At 40.6% G+C, this 26,195-nt stretch overlaps 1 protein-coding gene across 4 annotated transcripts in view; it reads right to left on the reverse strand.

The window, feature by feature from the left end:
- The window catches only part of INPP5A (inositol polyphosphate-5-phosphatase A), a 1,124,564-nt gene that overhangs the window by 627,916 nt on the left and 470,453 nt on the right, over positions 1–26,195 (reverse strand). The window lies entirely within an intron of this gene.

Below are 26,195 nucleotides of genomic sequence, written 5' to 3' on the forward strand. Positions count from 1 at the left end.
TTTAAACAGAACAGCGAAAGAGAGTTGTAGAACAAAGAGATGGAAAGGAGTGGCATGAAAGCAAGAAAAATAGAGGAAAGTTGTACAGAAGGAAAGAAAAACCTGAAAAAGATACTGGGAATAGAAAGATAAGAACAATAAGATGATGTGGGGAAAAAACTGATAAAGGTAGGAGACATCAATTGCATTTTCAATGTTCAGTTGTGTGCAAAAGTTTAAGCACCACTGATCAATATGTATGTTTTAGTGAATCTCTAAGTGAACAGAAATGGATGCAACCTCTATATGGAATAAAGTTACACAACATCTTTCTGCAATTTTGAATGCAATATTACTATTTATTTGCAGATTTTAAAAGATTGAAAATAATAAAATAGTCAACAGAACATGTGCAAAAGTTTAGACACCCTTTCAGTTGATTCATTACTACTTTACAAAAAAAAGTTAATATGGCCCAAAAAGTTGATTGACTTGTTAGGCCTTCAGTTAGTCAGGTGACAACAATTCCGTAGTTGAACAAATAATCTGACCAAAAAAATGCCTCACGTTGTGATTATTCTTCTGTATACTTTTAACATCCATGGGATCCTCTAGACAGAAGCTGTATGAACATTTGAAAATGAAAATAATTCACTCTTACAAAGCAGGGGAAAGCTACAAAAAATTTCTAAATGCTTCCAAGTTAGGTATTTGTACCGTTAAACATTGTTAAAAATTGGAAGTTACATGGAATTGATGAAGTCAAGGTAATATCTATAAGACCAAAAAACATCTCTGATATTACTGCCTTAAAACTGGTCAGATTTGTGAAACAGAACCCATAGATCACTGCACATTGACTGCTGAAACGTTTAGCTGGTACTATACTCCATTTCTGTGCATACCTGTGATCCATATATTTTCACTTTCTCTGCTAGAATAATAGCCTATAATCTGTAAATATGTCATTACATACATATTCTTTTTGCATATTTATCACTCACCCCATGCAAAAACAAAATTAAATATTGTTTCGTAATGCCACTGCCAACAATAGTTTAATTGTTCTGGATCCAGCTTCACTGTCAGCAATGCATTTATGAATCTCGGACAGAAAATCAGCAGTCCTGTTACCACACAAATCACCACCTTTGCCAATAATCTAGTACCCCTACCCACAGCAGGTCTATTTCTAATCAACTTTTCTTATTGGAATGGCTAGTTTAGCAAATCCCAATGAGACAAAAACTATTTTGTCAGTTGCTGCCAAATGACTGATTGGGTCAAACTGCAACTGTCAGAGCTACAAACCCCGTTTTCCAGTAGCAGATATTTGACATTGTGAAAAACTTGTTCCATTTCATAAGGATTAGAGTCCAAAAACCTGTTGCAAGATTAACAGTCAAACCCATAAATGTTTTGTAGAAAAAAGTTGTCTTATTTCACTTCTGCCAATACAACATACAAAGGGAAGTACTTTGAACACAAGTTTAAGCAATTACATTGGAGAGTAAACATGTAAAGCATTACCTCACGGAACAAGAGAAAGCTAATATATTATGAAGACTACCATAAATAAATATTTTAAAAATGGCCAATGATGACACAGAAACTGTAATTCATATAGTCATAAAATCTATAATTAGCTATAATGACTATTTAAAGTCAAAGTTCAACACAACTTTTTCAATATTTAACCTACTATATCAATAGAGCTCAATGAATTCATTTGTCACTGAACATGACAAGGTCTGAATATTAATTAGCACAGGCCTCTCCTAACAGGAAGTCCTTATCTCTTGCCAACCTTTTCGGACTATAGAGTGTGTCAACAGCATGTTTGCCACATTTATTATTATTGATTACCTGCTTGGTTTGTTAAAAACAATTTGAAAAATATTACACAATTACAAATCTGATTGTCAAACCCCCTTATTAAATTTCCATTAGTAAAATCCAGTCTATTGTCTGCTTTATTTCACTGAGAGGAAGAGAAGTACAAATGAGTAACTGTTACAAGGCTGCACAGAAAGACAATAGCTTTACAATGAATGTAGTTTTACAGGGGTTATCAAACTAGATGCCTCATTCTCATTAAGGTTCATTTATGTGGCAATTAAGCTTAGACAGCAGACTAATTAAAAGACAACAAAGAGTGAACCTTTGAACACAAGTCCTATCCTGTCCTCTTGTGTACACTGAGAGCTTATTATAAAACCTTGCTAAAGATATTACTACTGGCGTCACAAATTCTTAGTGTTATTTTTCCAATTTAAGGCCTGATTCACTAAGGCATTTTTTTTTTCCATTCTGTGTTTTTAGAATAAAAGCTTAATGAATCAGACCCCTTGTGTTATAATATACCTCAATTGCTCCACCTGTATTTATACTATACCTAATGCTACATATTTAATGAAGTAGATATGGCATATATTACCAAAAAAGTTTACTATAAGCACAATATTAAAGAAAATCCCTTATCTAACAGAATTCTAATATTTGGGTTTGGTTTTGGGTTTTTTTTTACATAAAAAGACATTACAATATTCTCTGTCACTTTTTAAAGCTGTAATGCTGTTTAACTTCCATAAAATTGTCTCATTGGCTCTGTTCTTAGGTTGATCTTATTCTTAAGTTACCAAACTAACCAATGCACTCTCCCAGTGTATATCAATGCAAACGTTGTGAAATCCCACACACTTTTCACTATATTTTCCCAGTTTTAGATTTGTAATTATTTATTGATTTTTCTATTTTATTCAACTTTTTTTTTTTTTTAACTTAACTCTAACTGTACAAACTTGTGAGATTAGCACAACCATCAGTTTATACGAAACCATTAATTTTTGGAACGGGAAAATCTCATACATCACTAACATCAAGATCTTTTATTTGATTCTCCAGATGCTTCAGTGTGCAATCGTATTCACTGCCATCACTGGTCAAAAACACTTTCAGGTTTTTTTTTATTTCAAAACTTATTAAGTTTCAAAGTCTTTTCACCAATAGTTGCCATATTATCAATAAATTCCCACTTCAAAAATCTCTCATCTTCCTTCTGAGAATCTTGATGGTACTTATGTTCTGTTTAACCCACATGGTATCATACAGATAAACTCCAGATTGAAATAATCTGTTTCTATCTCAACAATGCTTATATGGCCGTTTTGCTCTGGTTTCAGCTGCTTCAGGGCGTGTGCTCACGATAACATCCATATTGTTTTCCGTCTCACCAAGCTTAAGTGGCCATTTTTTTCTGCCAAATAAAACAATGTCAGTCTTTTACATGTCTTTGTAACATACCATTTCAAACAATCAGGAGCCTACTACTAGATATGTGGTATCTTCTAGCCAATCAGGAGACCACTAATGAACATGTGGTATATTTTAGCTTTTAATGTAAACACTATTGTCAAACATCTCCATCATTGCCCTCACAGAGAAGATCTAAATATAACCAGAGTCACAGTCTAGTCATTCCTCGACCAATCCATCGTTGTACATGCTGGATCAATACCCAATCTCTATCTCAACCTCTCAGATATGATAAAGATAGAAAGCGCAAACAATGATGGATTCATCATTAGGCCCACTACAACCTTGTGGTCTAAATCTTGTGGGGGAGTGGACATATTTTATATAAAATTACTGAGTTGAATGTTTAAATTGTAGATAAATTGAATATAAGAAGTGACCCAGATAAGACATTACTTTAACAAAATATGAATATAATTTATATATCTCATTATGAATTTACTAGTAGCTCTATCAAATTACATAACTATCAGGTATAATAGGATAAATCAATTAAACTGACCCCTACAACTCAATCTTGATAAAAATTCTCTTTCTTAAATAGTATGCAAAGATGAGGAGGGCAAAACAGGACAGTTCTAAAACATTTAAATAGAAAATTACACTAACTGAAAATAATGAGCAATGCAAAAGTATAAATTTGTCAACTCTATTATTAGTTCACTTAATCAAGTGTACCTGACTTAACCTTGCATACCCATTATTTATTCAAGGTGGAGAAACCGACAGAATACACAGCTCAACACCCATTAAAATGTCCTCTGTCACTTTTTATTTGCAAGCAAATTATGTGGCCAGCAATTTATCATTTCCTGAATTAGACTTATCAGTCAAAATACTTATCAAACTATCATTGAGCTTTTTGTACCACGTTACATCATACTGACATTTGGAACTTAAAAATGGATTAAATTTTCAACAGGACTTTTATCGTCTTAATAAGGGCACACATAAAAAATAAAACTGTACAATAAAAAAGATAGTGAAAAGAATAGTTTTCTAAGCAGACAAATACTAAAGTATCACTTCAACTCAATTACTCAAGAGATGGCTCTACAAAAGCTTAACAATAATTATACAGTGCCATGCTCCCTTAAAAAGAATAATTAACTTTTAAAATAAATTGTTTGCAAAGCTTTGTCTGACACACCCCTGGTTGCCCTCTGAGCTCCTGCTGAGTCTGCCAGAGAGCCAATGTGATAGTACAGGCTGAGGGATCCTCTAAGTGAGAGACTACAGGCATCCAAAGAGGGAACTTACTGTTCCCGATATGCAGTAAAGCTCAAAATACAGTAAAAATAGCTTGTTAGCAAAATGTTATTTCCTCCTAATCACATACAACGTTAATGTTCATAAAAGCATTTTAGCCTAGCAAATTAAAGTGCTGCTTGAGCCCACACAAAATCTGAGTGTTAAAGAGACAATTTGTTATGATTTTGTCTGCTGTGTTTGCCCCAGTCTGTACTTAGTTCTAGTTCTTGCCCAATTCTGTCTGTATCTGTATTCAGTCCCAGGCCCAACTTTCTTTCCCTGTACTCATTACTCAGGCTCAGCCTTGCTCCAGGCTATCCAGCCTGTCCAAGTTTTGCTCCAGGCTATCCAGACTACCCAGCCTGTCTAAGCCTTGCTCCCAGGCTATACAGTCTGCCCAGACTTGCTCCAAGTACCAGTCTTGTTCCAGTCTGACCAGCCTTGCTCTCGCCTGCATAGACTCACCATCATGTATTGCCGGCAGCAAAGATCTACTGACCCCCAGAACCTAAGGGCTCACCCTGCAGGGGAGGAGGCTGGCTAGGCGGAAGACTGGCCCTAGTCCTGTTCAACATCCTATTGCAACATCCTATTGCATCCTGTTGCAACACCCTATTGCACCCTTTTCCCTCCACCCCCTCCACTCCTTTTCCCCTCTTCCCTCCATCCCTCCCAACCCCCCCCCTGCACCAGCTTTTTAATTGTACATACGTGCACTTGCCTCTGTCATATTGTAAATAAGTTTCATAAACTAATTTCTTAAGTGCACATGCCCCTTAACATTGTTTATTAGTTCATTTGCACTTCTAATCCTAATATGAATGCAAATAGTTGTAACTCTTCTTGCTGAATCTCTACTCCTGTACTTTTGTATATCTTCCAGTTAACCCCTCCCCTGTTCATTGTAATTTCCTTTCCTTTATCAGTTACTTGTAAACCGACATGATGTGTCCTACGAATGCCGGCATAAAAAAAGTGTTAAATAAATAAATAAATAAATAAACAAACAAACATCCAATTTTGCAGTCCCATACCACTCCTGAGTGATATACCCCAAATCCAGAAATCCTGACATAATTGCAGAACTATAAAACATCAGCTACTTTGTGCTATGATATAATAGTAAGAATGTATCACAGATCCTCGTAAATATTTAATTTCCAATTATGCAATCAGATTTAAATCAATTTCTAATGCCTGTTTTAGTACAGCACTCAGAGTCTAAAAGTTTATTTGGTAAGATTTCTTTTATGGATGTGATTTAAAAATATTTTTTCTAATGCTTTCCCTTAAAGACTATCTTAAATGCAGGTATGACTAGAAACTGTTCCTTTGAAGGGAAAAGGATAGACTATTGCAAATGGTAGTCAGTGCAAAACAGTAGTAAACATTATCATTACATATAATCTCAGAATAACAAATTATTTAATCAAAGGCTACTGTGCCAGCACTCTATTCAAACTCAAATTTTGGGCAATGTATGGTATAAGACAAGACCTTAAGTGCGCACCTGACTGACTGAACTGGGTTTATGCATGTGAGAAGCCTCCTATAAACTTCAGACATACACATGCCAAGAATCTCTGTATGGCTTTTGCCCCTTTAGAAGTAGCCTTTTAAAAAATCATAACTTTCAGATGTCATAGTTAGAGATATGAAAAAAGAACAGTTTAAAAGCTTTTCACTGTACCACAATACACTGACATGTTCCAAAATATAGCTTACTATGTCACTTTTTCCATACTTAAGCAGCTTTGAAAGCAATCAAAACTGAACATCCAAGAAGAAAAGACCAAAAAATCTTGTCTTTAAACCAATTTGGTTCTTCATAGGTTGCTGACGCTGTGCAATGCATTCACAATAGCAAATTCAATTTGATGAGAAAACACTATTGCCCATTTCATTTAGTATTATCCAGGTCAATTCTGTACAGGGAGAGTACCATGTGGTAAAAGGTTGTATTTAGCATGTCAGAGTCAAAGTAAGTTGTTCCGTATCTCCAAGAATCTTTGTAACTGCCTCAAAACGAGAGATGATTGATTTACAAAGTACCGAATTTTAAATTTCATATCCCAGAGCTAAACATGAAATAATTGGACAAAGTTGTCCCCCTGTCTGACCCACCACAATCAAGTTCCTTTCAAGGTTGACTGCTTGTAAGAGAAATATGTGCATAATTTCATTTTGTCTCCCGTCCAACATCCAATGTTAGAAGTTAATTAAATTGCTTGTCCATTGTATTCATCCACTTACAAAGTTAATGACATTCTGCTCCTGAATTAAAGAGAATTTTATAAAGCCTGCACTATAGAACCTGGCAGGCTGTACATTGAGGAGCTGAACTCTGTCATAGCTCCTGATTGCTGCCCTTCCAATTAGGAAACAAAATGAATGTTTCTACGTCGGCCAATGCAGAGGACAAGTTATTCCGACAGGCAGGCTAAATGCCTTTTACAATAGCCACTTAATAATATCTCATGTTTGACAATAATAAATTCTGCAGGATTAATAAACCTGTTAAATTACTAAATTACCATAACAAAGATGAACTGCAATGTAACAAGACAGTCCCCCAAAACAGGGCACAGAGGAAGAAACAGCTTCATACAAGGACATCCACCCTTAGGAAGTACAAATTAAAGTGAGGTAAGTGGAAGGATGAAGATTTTTCTCATCTCCACAGGGAAAAGCATATGCATGGGACTCTAAGCCAGGAGATATAATGTATAAATCCATCAATTAAGTTTGAAATCAATCTTCAAACTTAAATAGATAGGTGGAAGGATTCAGTTAAGCATCAAAAAGAATTTGTTTATGAATCAGAAATGTTACTTCCAAATATAGGTGATAACTGTGTTGTAAACATGATTTTTTAATATACACAATAATTATAATTAACAAATTGCAGGTTACATGTTAAATAATGTACTGTACTTTTTCATACTGCTGTTTCTTTACATTGCATAAAATATCTCCATCTCCCAAAATTCTAAGTAAGCTTTAAAAAGTATATATATTACACAAATACCATGCACTTACAAAATAAAAGTTCAGACAGACTGAAATCACCATCAGGAGTTTATACAGTCTTTTTTTTGTCCTCATATCATAAAAGCAAAGTCAGCCTGATGCCCAATGGGCAGATGTAATAAGCCAAGTGTTAAAACTAAGTGCTGAAAATCAGCACAGCTTTTAATCCACATACTAATTTTTTTTAAACTCCTGATGCTATAATAGTAAACTAATGAATCAGGAAATTTAAAATGCACACAAATATAGGAAGGATAACTTTAAAATATATATGAGCATGCCCATATACATAGCAATATGGACACACACATGCACGTGTATTTTATATCATACATGCAATAAATCTACTGAACGTGTTTGAATATCTACAAGATATGAGGCATGTGTTTGGGTAATTGACAGGTTCTTGTGGCCTGGTTTTGGCCTCTGTTGGAAACAGGATGCTGGGCTTGATGGACCCTTGGTCTGACCCAGCATGGCAATTTCTTATGTTCTTATTTTCAACATAGCCAGATAAGTTTTGACTTATCTGGCTAAGTTCTGACTTATCTGGCTAAGTTACAATAAAAGAAAAGTCTCAAAAAACAGTACATATCCAGCTAAGTCAGATAGCTAGATAAGTAAAAGAAAAGCACTACTTAGTCAATGTAACCCCTATATTTAAAAAGAGATCCAGGAGTGATCCGGTAAACTATATACCGGGAAAAAACAGTGCCAGGAAAAATCATAGAAACTGTTATAAAGAATAAAATCACAAAACATTTAGATAGACATGGTTTGATGGGACAAAGCCAACATGGATTTCCCCAAGGGAAGTCTTGCCTCATAAATCTCCTACATTTTTTTGAAGTGGTGAATAAACATATGGACAAAGGTGAACCGATAGATGTGGTGAATTTGGATTTCCAGAAGGCATTCGACAAAGTCCCGCATGAGAGGAGTCTAAGAAAAGTAAAAAGTCATGGGATAGGAGGTGATGTCCGTTTGAGTACTGCAAGTTGGTCAAAAGACAGGAAACAGAGAGTAGGAATAAATGGTCTGTTTTCCCACTGGAAAAAGGTAAACAGTGGAGTGCCTCAGGGATCGGTACTTGGACCGGTGCATTTTAATATATTTATAAATGATCTAGAAAGGGGTACAACGAGTGAGGTGATCAAATTTGCTGATGACATAAAATTATACAGAGTAGTTAAAACGCAAGCGGATTGTGATGAATTGAAGGAGGACCTTGTGAGACTGGAAAATTGGGCTTCCAAATGGCAGATGAAATTTAAAGTGGACAAGTGCAAAGTGATGCATATAGGGAAAAATAACCCTTGCTGTAGTTACACAATGTTAGGTTCTATCTTAAGAGTTACCACCCAGGAAAGAGATCTAGGCATCATAGTGGATAATATATTGAAATAGTCAGCCTAGTGTGCTGTGGCGATCAAAAAAGCAAACTGAATGTTAGGAATTATTAGGAAGGGAATGGAAAATAGGGATGTGAATCGTATTTTGACAATTTAAAATATCGTCCGATATATTTTAAATCGACAAAAATCGTTAGAGCCACGATACAATAACAATTCCCCCGATTTATCGTCAAAAAATCGTAAATAGGGGGAAGGGGGAGGGCGGGTAAACCGGCACACTAAAACAACCCTAAAACCCACCCCGACCCTTTAAAATAAATCCCCCACCCTCCCGAACCCCCCCAAAATGCCTTAAATTACCTGGGGTCCAGAGGAAGGGTCCCGCTGTGATCTTTTACTCTCGAACCTCCGGTGCGTTGTAGAAATGGCGCCGGCGCTACCTTTGCCTTGTCATATGACAGGTCAAAGGTAGCGCCGGCGCCATTTTGTTTTTTGTCCCCCGACGTCAGGAGCGTAGGAGATCGCTCCCGGACCCCTGCTGGACCCCCAGGGACTTTTGGCCAGCTTGGGGGGGCCTCCTGACCCCCACAAGACTTGCCAAAAGTCCAGCGGGGGTCCGGGAACGACTTCCTGCACGCGAATCGTTTTTCTGTACGGAAAATGGCGCCGTACGGCCGGCGCCATTTGGCGCAAAATGGCGCCGGCCGTACGGCAACACGATTCGACTGCAGGAGGTCGTTCCGGACCCCCGTGGACTTTTGGCAAGTCTTGTGGGGGTCAGGAGGCCCCCCCAAGCTGGCCAAAAGTCCCTGGGGGTCCAGGGGGGTCCGGGAGCGATCTCCTACCGCGAATCGTTTTTCCATATGGAAAAACGATTCGCGTGCAGGAAGTCGTTCCCGGACCCCCGCTGGACTTTTGGCAAGTCTTGTGGGGGTCAGGAGGCCCCCCCAAGCTGGCCAAAAGTCCCTGGGGGTCCAGCGGGGGTCCGGGAGCGATCTCCTATGCTCCTGACGTTGGGGGACAAAAAACAAAATGGCGCCGGCGCTACCTTTGACCTGTCATATGACAAGGCAAAGGCAGCGCCGGCGTCATTTCTACAACGCACCGGAGGTCCGAGAGTAAAAGATCACAGCGGGACCCTTCCTCTGGACCCCAGGTAATTTAAGGCATTTTGGGGGGGTTCAGGAGGGTGGGGGATTTATTTTAAAGGGTCGGGGTGGGTTTTAGGGTTGTTTTAGTGTGCCGGTTTTCCCGCCCTCCCCCTTCCCCTCCCCCCCACTGGACCCCAGGTAATTTAAGGCATTTTGGGGGGGTTCGGGAGGGTGGGGGATTTATTTTAAAGGGTCGGGGTGGGTTTTAGGGATGTTTTAGTGTGCCGGTTTTCGATTTACACGATTTACACGATATTTAAAAAACCCAAACTGCGACGATCCGATTCCCTCCCCCTCCCAGCCGAAATCGATCGTTAAGACGATCGATCACACGATTCACATCTCTAATGGAAAATACAATGGAGGAGGTCATAAGGCCTCTGTATCACTCCATGGTGAGATCACACCTTGAATACTGAGTGCAATTCTGGTCACCACATCTCAAAAAGGACATAGCTGTATTGGGGAAAATGCAGAGAAGAGCAACCAAAATGATATGGAGCATGGAACGGCTGCCCTATGAGGAAAGGCTAAAGACATTAGGGCTGTTCAGTTTGGAGAAGAGATGACTGAGGGGGGATATGATAGCAGCCTACAAAATCATGAAAGGACTTGAACAAGTTAATGTAAATCAGTTATTTACTCTCTCAGATAATAGAAGAACTAGGGGGCACTCCATGAAGTTAGCAAGTAGCTCATTTAAAGCAAATCGAAGAAAATTCTTTTTCACTCAGCACATAGTTAAACTTTGGAATTCATTGCAAGAGGATGTGGTTTCAGCAGTTAGTGTTACTGTCTTTAAAACAGGTTTGGATAAGTTCCTAGAGGTTAAATCTATAAACTGCTATCACAGTAATTAATAAGCAGTGATCTAACTGATACTTGCCAGCTCCTTGTGACTTGGATTGGCCACTGTTGGAAACAGGATACTGGGCTTGATGGTCTGACCCAGTATGGCATTTCTTATGTTATGTTCTTAAGTAAGATAGCCAGATAACTAGCGTTTGAAGACTTGTCTGGCTATTTTACTTATCTAGCTAAATAGCATTTTTTTTAAGTCTTACTTGACTAATTCAAAATTTAGCCGGATAAGCAGTACAATTCTGCTATGCACACATATTTGTGCTCCCAATTTTAATCAACTACATGAGGAAATGTAGCTCACATATTTTCCTTAGCACTTGTAGGCTTTTGCACATGTAAGTCATCAAATTTCACAGCATGAGCATGTGAAGGAAATTACCAGTTTCACCAATTAGTTCACCAGTTTACCTAGTCTAGCTCTAGGTCATCAAGACGCCCCCCCCTCTCCCCCGCCCTGGTTCTTCAGCCTGATGTCCTCCCGGGTCACCCAGCCCCTCTGACAGTCAGTTCAATTCTGACTTACACCAGATAATTAGCAGGGGTAAAGATGCGCAGTGAACAGCTGTACACATGCCGCTTTCTCAAGTTATAAAATAGCACCTTGTATGTGTAAAGGTTGGCCCCCACCCCAGAACACCCCATGGCCTTTCCCTAGCCTGCCCCTTTTTTATACAAGTAAATTTATTCACACACCATTACTTGCTGCTTATAAAATAGGTTTATAAAATAGCACTTACCTGAATATGCGCTATTTGTGCACATGTGCTCATTTTTACATAGACTCTTAAAATTCATCTCAAAATGTGTAAAGACAATGCTTAGCATGCATAAAAGCATGATTTATGGATATAAACCATGTTTTCCATTTAAAATATATGATTTGTGCACAGCAAACTGTTTTCAGCGCAGAAAGCATTTTTTTGTGCACATAAATAATATTTTCTGCATATAACACCTCAACTACAGGTCCTGCACTGGAACTCCAACTTCTATCCACAGACTAACATTAGCCCTGGAAACTTTACTCCACCTCAGACTAGAAGTTAAGTTTCCAGCACTAAGAAAACACAAACAGGCCGATACAGTACAGTGCGCTCCAACGGAGCGCACTGTTAGCCTGCTATTGGACGCGCGTTTCCCTTACCCCTTATTCAGTAAGGGGAGGAAAACGCGGTTCCAACCCGCAGCACCTAATAGCGCCCTCAACATGCAAATGCATGTTGAAGGCCCTATTAGGTATGTGCGCGGGATACAGAAAGTAAAATGTGCAGCCAAGCCGCACATTTTACTTTCAGAAATTAGCGCCGATCCAAAGGTCAGCGCTAATTTCTTCCGGCACTGGGAAAGTGCACAGAAAAGCAGTAAAAACTGCTTTTCTGTGCACCCTCCGATTTAATATCATGGCGATATTAAGTCGGAGGTCCCGAAGAGTAAAAAAAGAAAAAAAAAGTAAAAAAAAAAATAAATTTTAATTCGGCCCGCGGCTGTCGGGCCGAAAACCGGAAGCTCAATTTTGCTGGCATCCGGTTTCCGAGCCCGTGGCTGTCAGCGGGCTCGAGAACCGACGCCGGCAAAATTGAGCGTCGGCTGTCAAACCCGCTGACAGCCGCCGCTCCTGTCAAAAAAGAGGCGCTAGGGACGTGATAGTGTTCCTAGCGCCTCCTTTTCTCCGTTTCTACCGTGCCGCCTAATTTGCATAGTGAATCGCACGCACCGGCGAGGGGCCGGTGCGCGCGCTGGGAGAGGGGCCGTTCGTCCGCTCTCCCGCGGACTTTACTGTATCGGCCCGAAAGTAAGGCAGCCCACTTCTCTGCACTGGGGGAGAGTAATGGCTAATGTGATCATTAGCACGAGATTTGCATGAGAAGGGGTAAAACTGTACAAATGTAGTGTGCAAATGTCCTTGCTGCATCAGCAGTAACATTTGTGTTCATAAAACATACGCCCAACTGCAGATTAAATTGTGTGCCCTGCCAAGTGCCCCTTACTGCATCAGCCCCTATGCTAGGTCATTTGCCACCTTTACAAAGACTACCACTACTGCATGTTGGTTGATCTTGCCTCCTCCTTTTGACTGCTTTTCATAACCTTATTATTGCCATGTCCAAATCAGCTTTGCTGTCTTTCCTTTCTTGACAACTATTTCAGGTAGTTACATATGCTTCTAGAGTGCAACACCCAGACACACCCCATTGTTCTCACCCTACCTCTTCCTCGACCCTGTATTTAAAACAGCCTTCTTTATCTGACCTAAGCATGCTTAAATTCTGTTACAGGTTTTTTTTTTATTATTACCTCTGTTGGTAGATTTCAGGTAACTACTATCTTTCATTAAAGAGGCATTTTATCCTATTTCCTCTGTCTCAATTCCCCTCTTTCTCTTGAATAGCCTACCAGCAGAGGAATAGCAACCCATACCAAGAGAGAATTTAAGCATGCTTGGATGAGAGAAAAACAATGACTTGATATTACATATTTTTTACAAAGCAGTAGAAAGCAAAACTAATCCTGGGTATTCCTTGGCAGCCATCCAACACTGTTAGCATAAAACGTGCTTACTTGAAAAATTAAAAGGGGTTTCTCCATTGGCATGACACACAACGTTAGGTAATATGACCTTCTATTGACTTACCTGCTAAGTTTCAGCTCCAGATCATTAGTAAGTGTTGCAACTTGCTAAAGTCATCTGGCTTACAAAACAAAAAATAAAGAACCTATTTTAAAATGCTCTTAAACCTGTGTCTTGGCGAATTGTATACTGAGATTTCAATAGCAAGTATCCAAAAATGGTCAATCATCAAGGACAAAGCCTTTGTGAACACAGTTCAGAAAACACTCATCATATTCTGGAAATGAATTAGTATATCTATTATAACAAAAACATAACACACAAATGAATATGAGCAGTTACATCCTAGTTTGCCCTAACAATCAATCTGTTAAAAACCAACATTCCATGTCTTATGCACCAGTGAACTCTAAATAACGTACTGATCTTTTTATCGCTGCTCAAGTAGTGAGGCTGCCGTGTAAGTGTTATGCTTGACCGGGGAGCCTTGAGAGGCTTCGGCAATCTGTTATGCTTTACTGAGGTCAAGCGTTACTGGGAGCTCTCCAGCAGAAACAAGGAGTGTGTGTGCTCTTTATGGTGAAACCATCCAAGTCTGAGAGGCTTAAACAAATAAGGATTCCTTGGAACTTGGAGTAGGCGTGATGACTTGGAAGCAGACATGACAACTTGGGACTGGGTCAGACAAGACGAGGACTTGGAACTTTAGGAGCAAGGAAGAATCCAGGCAATGCTCAGCAAAGAACCACCAGCAGGCGACTCCAGCCACCATGGAACTGGATGTGGCCCACTGGAGACAAGGTCCGGGGCAAGCGACTGAACTTGGAAAGGACTCAAGACACAGTTCAGGAAGGTGGCAAGCCAAAGGCCCTCTGGAGGAGTTGACTGCAGCAGAAAAGAAGCAACAAGGCAAGCAATGTCCTTCAGGCGCCCTACACAGCCTACCACAGGGCGGACCCATGGGGCTGGTCACGAACCACTCTGTTCCTCTACGTGCCCTACACAGCAGGATGGCTGGTCACGGACCACGAGGGGAGCGGAACAGGCAAGCCTCAGCGCCTATTGGAGACATCAGGAATCACAAACATTTGGAGAAGACATGAAGGAATTTGGACATCATGAAGTGGAACTGAAGACATCACGGAACTGGAACATCCATGGACGAAGATCAGAAATGCCAGGCAGGAGCTGGGGACAGGAAGTCCTTGAGGGGACAAGCCCCTTGCCGAAGCAAAGCCTGAATGCAGAGGAAGTCCTTTTGTAGCCCAGGAACAAGGCAACTCCCTGGGCGGAGTTCAGATGGGCCACACCTGGCTGGCCCTATAACTGAGGAGAAGTGCTGCGGGCCAGCCCTTAGAGAGAAGGGCATGGCCCAAACCAGGAAGTCCATGCAGAGCAGAGCAGGCCTCGAAGGCCTCCCAGACCCTGGGGCAAATCCTGGACAATTCGTAAGAGACCCCCGGCTTCGGAGCGGCCTCCAGGAAAGAAGTAAAAGGCCTCCTGTAGCAGCTACAGGAGGATTCATAATAGTAAGTCCACTTGAATACATAAAAATACAATTCAATAAACCAAAAACCATAAAATATCTTATTAGTGAATTAATGATACATTTCTTGACTAGTTTTCAAGAGCTTTTACACCTTTCATCTGGTCCAAACAAAATCAACAGGCAAAGGCAGAAAATGATTTTTTAACTAACAGAATTAGAGATTATACTGGTAGTGTAAAGGAGTAGGGAGAAGGTTTGGGGGTATTTAGCAGAGTGATAAGATAACAGCAAAGCAGGCAAATTATGTCTCGTAGTGAGTTAGAAATCTGATGACCCTTAAGCCCTTTTATGTTAGTTTTAAAGGGTATGATCATTTTAATTTTGAATGTCTTATGCTCTTGTTATAAATTTCTAAAGACATCCACCCTAGACTACCAGTATGTGCTGGAAACTATTAAAAAGAGATAAATGGTATACATTATCCACAATGGAAACACACTTGTCTACTATAACTTTAATAAATTGTTTAATATTAATGTATCACAAGGAAAATGATTTAAAAAAATATCTTTTAGCAGAGCACATTACAATTTCAATCTTGTTTCTAAAATTATGTTTATTAAATTAAACATTTTCATATTAAGACCCTTATTTAACCAAAACTTAATCTATAAACTTTCATGTTGATTAAATCATGTGCAGAGCCTGTATCAATTATAGCCCTCAGTCTTTTGATCTATTTAGATCATTAACTTTTCAGTAACAATTTTATTCTGAGGAATTTTAATGGGAACCTTATTCTGCGCATGTTAGATGATGTAGGATAATTAAAGTAAAATGCATTTTCATAGAGATGGCCAACACTGTATATAACCCATTTACGGATCAACCTCTGCCATTAGAAGATTTCAATGAATATGAAAATGCCACTGAAATGCATTAATTGATTTTTAAATCAGACTAATGGGATTATATCAAGATTTGTACTCAATGCTTGCTTCTATTCCAAATAATTAAGATCTGCTATTATGCTAGCTTCATTATCTTCTAAAAGCTGAAATACTTTTCTGAGAAAGTGCTTCTTCTTTACTTGCCCTCTTCCATGCTGAAGATTCTTTATTTTGGATTTAATTTCCATTTTTCCCATCTTTGCTTGCACCTGAAAACCTACATTTTTTTTTTCCGTTACCAGTTGTCAGGAATTTTTCATTGAGCCAGCTTGTGGCTTTTTGCTAGTAACTGAGAAAGTACTTCTTGATTTCTTACCGAGTTTTAGCTCAAATAAGTAACTTCATTTTTTACTGAATTCCTTCTAAAATACTTTTTCACCTATATTCCAGAGTTTTTGATGCTCTACAATTGCTTGTGTGAAGATTTATAGTTTGGTTTAATATCACTTAAAGCACCATTCTACCACAGCTGATGCCACAATTAGCTACGTTGCATTGTTCTCGTCTGGTGTATGAGGCTAATAAACACTGCTGTACTCCCTAACAAAGAGAAAACACGTTTTTTAAAAATAAATTTTGTCTTCCATATGTTAAAGCAGCAACTCGGCCAGCTTTGCTGCAGACGTGTCATGCTGTATTAAAACACTGTACATAGTTCAGGGCAGTGAGCAACAGGAAGCAACCATTTTCCCTGCTGGTCCCCTGAGAATGCCTGCATTCCATAACAGAGAAATCTGTGCATATATATACTGGACACATGGTAACAGATACAAAAAGGGCTTGAATTAGTGCAAGTCTGAATGTCTTGGATGCTGTTACCAGGCCATATGCTAGAGCCTTGACCTGGAAATGGTTCCCTAATATTCCAAAGCACAAACACTGCTGATGTTGCCTCCCTATTGGTATGTGGAAGTAAGCCTCCGACAACTCTCTCAAAGACAAAACTCTCCCTTTCTTACTGCCACGATTACTGTTTTCAATGTTTCCATGCTGACATCGGGTACATGTAGAGACTGTAATACTACCTTGGGGTGCAGGACCAGACAAACGGCGCCTTACTTATTTGGGATTACAAAGAACATTTCCCTCTCTCCTGCACAGGAAGAGGTCTTATGGCTTGCAAGTACCACAACCCGCCTATTGTTGCCTGAACCGCTACCTTCTTGTGCCCCTTGTATGTGAATAAAACCTTCTTTTACTGGAGCCCTTAATCTGACGTATAACCCCCACTGAATTTCCTGTAGAACCTATTGGTCTCCCGTTATACGGGCCCCATTCATCATAATATTCTTGCAATCTGCCTTCTACTGATGGTATTGAAGAGTGTACCTAGGCACCGTCATTGGGTGCCTCTGCCTGCCATGGTCCCCTTCATATCTTTATCTGTGGTGCTGCACCTACTTCCTCAAAAGGGCTGCACTCTTTCTAGCAGCCTAGATTTCTGCTGTACCAGAGGTCTCCCTGGTCTGTACAGTCTATTCCTCATCCTGGCCCTTCCCTTTGCTTCCCTTGTAACTGGTTCTACCCTTATCTTTAGGTAGCCTCTGTGGTTTTGATTCCCCCCAGACTCTCAACCAACTTGTCTAGCATCTCTCCGAAGAACTGTCTGCCTTTAAATGGGAGCTTGCTCAGCCTAGCCTTGGAGTCTTGAGTCTGCTGCCCAGTTCTTTAGCCATAATAGTCTCCTGGCCAGTACCTTTGCTGTCATTTGTTTAGCCCGACACCCTGATCAATTCACAGGGGGTCTACCACAAAGGCTGCTGCCGACTCCAGCAGTTCCTTCTGTACGCCACTGGCCTGTGATATCTCTGGTTCTTGCCCCACAGAGAAGCCATCTGAGCAGTGCCCTCATTATATATCCACCACAAATAGCTGCCTGAAGTGAAAGGCCAGCTACTTCAAACAATCTTTCTAATGTGGACTCTACCTTCCTATTCTGCAGGTCCTTTAGCACTGCTCTCTCTTCTAATAGGATTGTGGTCATCTTAGAGACTGCAGCTACTGCACTTACCTTGGGCAAGCTGCATAACTGCTCCTTTTGTTGCTGTTGCAGTAGGTACTCATTCTGCATTTTAAAGCTGTGTCCAGATGTTCCCACTCTAGTCCCATCCTTTCTATTTTGGCTGAATGGACTGGGAAAGCTTTAGGAGGCTTCAGAATCCCCATCAGTATTGGATCCCCTTTTGGGGCAATCCTCCTCCACTTTCAGGGAATGCATTACTTTGTCAATCAACTGCCCCAATTCTTCCCCTCTGAAGAACCTAACTGCTGTGCCCTCTGCCTGTTCTACTATTTATCTTGTGAATCCTATCACAGATCCCAGGCCATTTCTATCTATTAAGGCGTCCTCCTCCCGAGTTAAAGAATAAATTCCTTGCAATCAACATCTTAGGCACTGGGGCTCCAACTCCTGTGGGTTCTTATGTAAAATGTCCTCCTGTCTTTTCCTGCCCTCAGCTTAGAAAATGCCTCATCCATTACCATTGCAAAGTGTGCAGTAAAACCCTGCTCTTCACACTTCTCCAGAGCCTGCGGCTCTTGGGTTTGCACTGGGCTTCCTAGGAACAGGTCCGAACGAGCTGAGGAGGTTCCTCGAATAAACAACCTGCTCCTGCCCTACAGGGAACACAGACTCTGAAGGGCCTAGGAGCTCTATGGGAGCCATTTTCATTGCTGACCCCTCCCGGTGCCTCATTTGCTTCAGCGCTATCACAGTGCCTACAAAAGGAACCAGCTACATCATGACAGGCCTCGCATCCAGAGCAGCTCCTTCCATGCTCCAGACCTTGTCCATGACACCCTTAGTAACTGGGGTTTCTGGCCAAGTCACATCATCGCCTGTGATTGCAGCAGTGTCTTTCCTTTCTTCTTGCTTTTTTTTAACCCCTCAAAATTCTTAAAGGGGAAACATTTGCTTTTGATCTCCAAGGGAAATTCTGGGATCTGAAGCCCTGATTGCTCTAGGTGGAAAGAAGATCAGCCAACCAACTGTTGTCCCTTCTCTCAGCCCCCTGGTTCGGCCAAGGTCTCTCTGGGAAAAGCAACCTGTCCGAGATACCGTTGCCCCAGGGCCCTACTTCCTCTGCCTTGCCTGCTGTCCTGGTTTGCCCACCATCTGCTGGAGACAGAGAACTACTGATATCTGCTGCAGCAGGATATATAGAAATGGATGTCAATACAAAACAGTCTGCTCACTGCATACATATGCTGGTGGGGTGGGGAGGAGGGATGAATCCACTTGTAAGGACTGGTCTGCAGGACAAAGAGGAAAACTGCATTTGGCACAAGGAAGTCAATCAAAATGTTAACATACCTACCGGACCCAAAATAGATAAGTAGTAAGAACTACTAATGTGAAAGGAAGTATAATTTACAATGAGGGCATCTAGCAAAGCCATATTTTATTATGAAAGAGTTTGCCTATTGTTTTGGCCAGAAAACAATTACAGCTGGGAATAAATTTGAATTATATATTAAAAGAACCAAGAATGTAAAAAAGAAAAAAAAAAGTTGCTGTAAATCAAGTCAGTTGTCTATTCATGTCACTTTTATGAGAATCATTAATCAGTCCTCCTGGACAGAACTGCTGTCTGATGTAACCAAGCTTATTGACTTAATGGGAGAAAATTTATATCAGTCTAGGAGCAATGATGAATGCAGTTTTAAAGTTCAATGATTCAAACACCTCAGAGGCCTAAACCTTTGACCCAAGTAGGCAGAAATCTAAAGCAGAAGGTTAGAAATCTATCCTCATGTCTCATTCTTGATTTTTTTTTTCAAATTTTTAATCAATGTAAGTTGTTGCAGTATGTGTGTAGCACACCTGAAAAGAAACATGCAGTATATATATATATTAAAGTCAGCAATGTTAAGTATCCTGTGTTAGAAATATAAGTGCACAATTTTAGCCTGGGCACCCTGCTACAGATTTTCAAAGTGAACTCACCTGTTGGCTCTTTCAAAATTAGCAGCCACAAAGTATGCACGCTAAACGCGTCCTATACTTTCCACCTGCTACTTGTGTGGGCAGCTGAGCAGAAACAAAATGTGTGCACATGTGAAATTCCAATATACGCATGCTGCTTTACTCCCTCAACGTAAATATACCCATAGGAATGCCTCTCTTAAAACTCAGCTAAAAGAAAGTCCTGAGTAGTCTGGCCCAGCGTGTTAATGATGAATTCACCAAAACCTAGGATACAAGTCTCATAAAGCATTTCTTTTTTTTTTCCCTCTTATATGCACGAGAGCATCATAAAATAAGATTTTTTAGTACTGTATGCAAAATTGGAAAAGTTTGAAATGCATATTTCTCGACACACTCCTGTACTATAAATAAGACCATGATGATTAGTGCCAGGAAATGCATTTCAAATATAAAAAAGTCTTTTAATGGTCAGTTATTCAATAGATGACTACAGATATATATTCATAGTGCTTTAGCAGGATTTTTTTAAATTAATGAAGATGTTTGCCCATCATGTAGATCATTTTTCCAAATATCTTTGAAACTCATTTCTCTCTTCATGTATCCCTATGCTAAATGATATTGATAGTGTTAAGAACCCCGTCCTCACACGGGCCTGCTCACCTCCTCTTGTTCCATGGCAGGTCCCGGGTCGGCCTCCCTAGCGGTAGCTGCGAGCTCTTCCAGGCCTCGGCATCCCGTGGCGGTGGTCGCCGGGCCTTCCACTATGAACCAGGCCTCATGCCGGAGCTTGGCATTTGCTCCTATGCGCATGCGCGGACCGCCCGGCCTCTTGTAGGGCCAGGGGTGGGTCCTAGCGTCCTGATTGATTCTCTGATATAAGGAAGTCCTTGTCTGTACTTCCTTGCCTTGGCAATCGGGTTTGTACTTTGCTAGATTGTCACTGCATCTGAACCTTGTTCCAGTCTCGTTCCTGCATCCTAGTATTCCAGAGTCCTTCTGTTCCTGTATTCGTCTGTCCGTCTCCCCAGGTAGTACCTCCGGACTGTTTCTCTGGGACGGACCTCTGCTTGCTCCTTGACATGCCTGCCTGCTACCTGCCTTTCTGACTTCAGCCTGCTCCTTGACCTGCTTGCCTGCTGCCTGCCTTCTGACCTCGGCCTGCCTGTGACCTAGTCTGACCTCCGGAACCTGACCCCTGCTTTGTTGACCACTCCTCGGACTGACCCCCCGATTCTGATCTCTGCCTACTTGACCATGTCTCCAGATTCTGGCTCTGTTCTTGCGTTGTCATCACCTATGCTGTACTGGTCCTCCTTGCTCCATCTGACCTCCAGTCTGGAACCTGACCACGCTCCTCTTCTGTCTGTGGGCACGCCTGTCTACCATCTCTCCAGGAGACCCTACGAGGCCCACCTAAGTCCAAGCGGCTCGGGTCCCTATGGGCTCCTCCCAGGGGGACCTCGGACTTCCAGTAGTGAAGCTCATCCTAGCCTCGGTCTCCTCCAGTGCTCCGCCCCCTGGGGGCAGGTGCTTCCAGGTCCCTACCAAGGAGCCGTTCTTCACTGCAAGGGTCTACCCCCGAGCGCAACAGATAGCCAAGAAGAATTATGTCTACTTTATGATTATAATTGTCTGTAGAAGGTGCCTCAACTAGATCCATGGACTGATATCCAAGAATTTTATCAGTAAACTATACAAATCATGTCTTTCACTTTTAAGAGTTCTAATTGCTGCATTAGTACTAGAGAAAAATGAAATCATTGTTAAGTTGATAAACTTTTTATTGCATCAGCAAAAAAGAGAGATGTAGTGTATGAACATTCTGAGCAAAATGGCTATGAGGATTTGGAAGAACATGAATTGCACAGCTGATAAATATGTCAATTTTCTGCTTTTAAGTACATGGAAATAAAGGTCAACAACAACAAAAAAAATAAGATGCCACTTTTTTATTGAACTAACAATACATTTGTCTAGCTTTCAGGACTTCAACACCGTTCATCAGGTCAAAATAAAATGAGCATGTAAAGACAGATGATATTATTTAAATATGCAAGTGAATCACAGATAATGTTAGAATGGTGGAGTTAAGAGGAAAAGAGGGGTGGGGGTGATGTTAGCAGAATGATAAGAAGGTGACTCAAGTCTGATGAAGGGACTGCAACTCCCAAAATCTATTAAGTTATTCTAATAAAAAGGTGTCCCCTTTGTATTGTTTTGTATATTGACCTTTATTTCCACACAATAAAGGAGATTAATATAGCAACCATATTTTTAAATAAATTTATTCTGAAACAGTTTTAACTTGTACACTCCAGCCCAACAATTTCCTTGAATCTTGAATTGCTTATTAAATAAATCCTGTTAAAGAATCTATGATTAAACTACTTCTGTTAAATGACTAATTGTGAATTAGTTATCCCGGATACGAAAACAAAAACTCATAAGTTAACTTATTTTATACTTGCTGACCAAAAGCTTCAGAAGACAGTGCCAACAATGATACCACCTAATGATAACCTTTTTTTGAAAACAAACGATTATCTGAAATTTAAAAATATTCTATTAGGTGGTATTCATATTAGCTCTATAAAATAAAAACTGAAATTAAAATAATATATCTAAGTTACCTGTTTCACAATCATCAAGAAAATTATATGACAGGTTAATGTTAATCATTTCACATGCAATCCTGCCGGAGGGCTACCTAGACTGAGAAACTCTTGCTGCTTTCTCTCTCACTTTTGAGTTTGTGGACTAAGCAGAAGAGGGGCTATGATTGAATCTTCAGTACAGGAGCATTCATAGCCAGAAGGAATGCTAGTAACAGCCTGGCACTTAAAGAGTTAAGCAGTAGTGTTAACCAGCTGCCCTCTGTGACTGACAGAGAGATAGCTGCTCTTATCCAATCAATTACTGTGACTGACAGAGACAGAGCACCTCTTCCTAAAGCTGGCCCATCTGATTAGCTCCAGTCAGAAGGGGCAGAAAGAGCTAGAAAGTTTCCTTTTGAAGTTTTTGTCTGGGTACATGGAACAGAGCAAACACAGAAGTGGGGACTTTGGAGAGATGGCAGTGAGCTCCCGTATTTTATACGTATGACCCATTCTAATTCACATGCTAGAGACTGTGGTTCAGCATCATGCTAGCAGTGAGCTCCTTGTGTATCTGAAACCTGCTAACAACGCCGCCAAAACTGGCAGGTCTGCCTAAGTTCCAAGTGGCAGATAAAGAATTACATGGAAAAGATGATGAGGTAGGCTCCTTTCCCTACAGACAGATGGAGGATAAAAGGAGGAGTGGCAATTTGTCAACCCCCTAGGAAAGAGCAGAGATATGGTTTGGGTGGGAACAAGAGGTCAGAGCTCCTTAAGAGTAAAGAACTAGGTGGGTGGGTCCTTCACCTTAGAATCTCAGGTCCCAAAAGGAACATCCAATGGGATCTAGGGTGGGATCCCAACAGACAGGGGATGGACAACTCCAGTGGGGCCTGCTAAGATAAGAGGGCCCGAGGAGGAGGAAGAGATGGACTTTCTCCCCACTAATCCAGAATCAGAAAGTACTGGAACCAGAAACCACCAAAAAAAAAAAAAAAAACAGGAGAAGAAGAGCCCATGGAGACAGAGGACCCAGTCTGAGGAAATAAGCAGCAACTCAGGTCAGCTTTGTTTTTCAAACTCTGATACTTCAGGCATTCCTGATTTGCTGAGGTGGTTGCAGCTGAATTTGTTTCCTTCTGTCTTGATTGTTTATACATTGAGCCAGGGGAAAAAAAAATCTTGGAAGAAAAGAAAAGATTATTCTCACCCACAAGAGGGTAGTGAACTAGGGCAAACCCAGTTGGGGCTGCCCTAGACTATGCAAGCCAGTGATTTAAACTTGTGCTGGGAATGCTATTTCGCTGTCACAAACACCAGCCACAGAAACTGAGTACAAAGCATTTCTCTCTCTTTTTTTTTTTAATACTGCTTAGCTATTGCACAGCCAACTTAGGAAGACTCAGATTGGCTTGCATGTTTGAAGTTTTAATGTTTCATGTTTGAGTATCCTGTAGATTGGAACTACCTTTTAAAGTACAGACAGCGTTTCAATATATTGCAACCTTTATATCAATCTGTGGAGAGCCCAGATACATCACAAATGTCACATGTCTTATAGAGGAACTGGTTGTACCCTCCATCAGTGAAGCGTGTACCACATCAGTACAACACAGTGTGCTGTTGAAGCCGGTGATGCTGTATTTCTGGACCATACAAAGTCAGCATGGAACTTTCTAAGGAACAGCCTGCATCAGAGACTGTGAAGTGGGATCAATAACTGAGGGTTAAGTTTATATTGTACATTTAGCCAGATAGGGTGAAATTGGAATCCTGCAGACTGCGTAAAACACTGGGCTCTGTGTTGAAAAAAAAGGCAAAGAAAGTCTTTAAACTGTGAGATTCATAGCTATTGGAAGCATGTGTTTCACTGAGAGCAACTTCAGTCAGTTTTCAGCTCTAATTACCTGAAGAACTTTGCATAGTAGGAGTCTACCCCACCTGAATAAGAACATAAGAAATTGCCATGCTGAGTCAGACCAAGGGTCCATCAAGCCCAGCATCCTGTTTCCAACAGAGACCAAACCAGGCCACAAGAACCTGGCAATTACCCAAACACCAAGAAGATCCCATGCCACTGATGCAATTAATAGCAGTGGCTATTCCCTAAGTAAATTTGATTAATAGCCGTTAATGGACTTATTCTCCAGTTTACTTTTATAGTGCATAATGTATTTATGCACTTTGGTAGTCTCCAGGTACCATACGTAGCCTTGCAAAGTGTTCACTGTGGCAGGATGATAGGGAAAAGCTTGAGATGGTAACATCTTTTAGCATGTCGCTTTCCCTGATGAGCCTCGACAGAGTCTGGGTTCTGGAGGCCAGCCGGAATATAAAACTGTGTGATACAGTCTGCTAGCCAGTTGGACAACATCCATTGTACCTGAAGACTGGAGAATAGCTAATGTAACCCCAATATTTAAAAAGGGCTCCAGGGGCAATCCGGGAAACTACAGACCGGTTAGCCTGACTTCAGTGCCAGGAAAAATAGTGGAAAGTGTTCTAAACAGCAAAACCACAGAACATATAGAAAGACATGGTTTAATGGAACAAAGTCAGCATTGGCTTTACCCAAGGCAAGTCTTGCCTCACAAATCTGCTTCACTTTTTTGAAGGAGTTAATAAACATGTGGATAAAGGTGAACCGGTAGATGTAGTGTACTTGGATTTTCAGAAGGCATTTGACAAAGTTCATCATGAGAGGCTTCTAGGAAAAGTAAAAAGTCATGGGATAGGTGGCGATGTCCTTTCGTGGATTGCAAACTGGCTAAAAGACAGGAAACAGAGAGTAGGATTAAATGGACAATTTTCTCAGTGGAAGGGAGTGGGCAGTGGAGTGCCTCAGGGATCTGTATTGGGACCCTTATTTTTCAATATATTTATAAAAGATCTGGAAAGAAATACAACGAGTGAAGTAATCAAATTTGCAGATGATACAAAATTGTTCAGAGTCGTTAAATCACAAGCAGATTGTGATAAATTGCAGGAAGACCTTGTGAGACTGGAAAATTGGGCATTGAAATGGCAAATGAAATTTAATGTGGATAAGTGCAAGGTGATGCATATAGGGAAAAATAACCCATGCTATAGTTACACAATGTTGGGTTCCATATTAGGTGCTACCACCCAAGAAAGAGATCTAGGCGTCATAGTAGATAAAACATTCAAATCTTCGGCTCAGTGTGCTGCGGAAGTCAAAAAAACAAACAGAATGTTGGGAATTATTAGAAAGGGAATGGTGAATAAAACAGAAAATGTCATAATGCCTCTGTATCGCTCCATGGTGAGACCGCACCTTGAATACTGTGTACAATTCTGGTCACCGCATCTCAAAAAAAGATATAATTGTGATAGGAATAGCCTAGTGGTTAGAGCAGTGGGCTACGAACCAGGAGACCAGGGTTCAAGTCCTGCTGTCGCTCCTTGTGACCTTGGGCAAGTCACTTTACCCTCCATTGCCTCAGGTACAAACTTAGATTGTAAGCCCTCTGGGGATAGGGAAATACCTACAGTACCTGAATGTAAACCGATGTGATATCTCAGATGAATGTCTGTATATAAAAATAATAAATAAAAATAAATAAATAGAGAAGGTACAGAGAAGGGCGACCAAAATGATAAGGGGAATGGGATAGCTCCCCTATGAGGAAAGACTAAAGAGGTTAGGACTTTTCAGCTTGGAGAAGAGACGGCTGAGGGGGGATATGATAGAGG

This window comes from Rhinatrema bivittatum, chromosome 7 (assembly GCF_901001135.1).
Source record: "Rhinatrema bivittatum chromosome 7, aRhiBiv1.1, whole genome shotgun sequence".
NCBI classification, from domain to species: Eukaryota; Metazoa; Chordata; class Amphibia; order Gymnophiona; family Rhinatrematidae; genus Rhinatrema; species Rhinatrema bivittatum.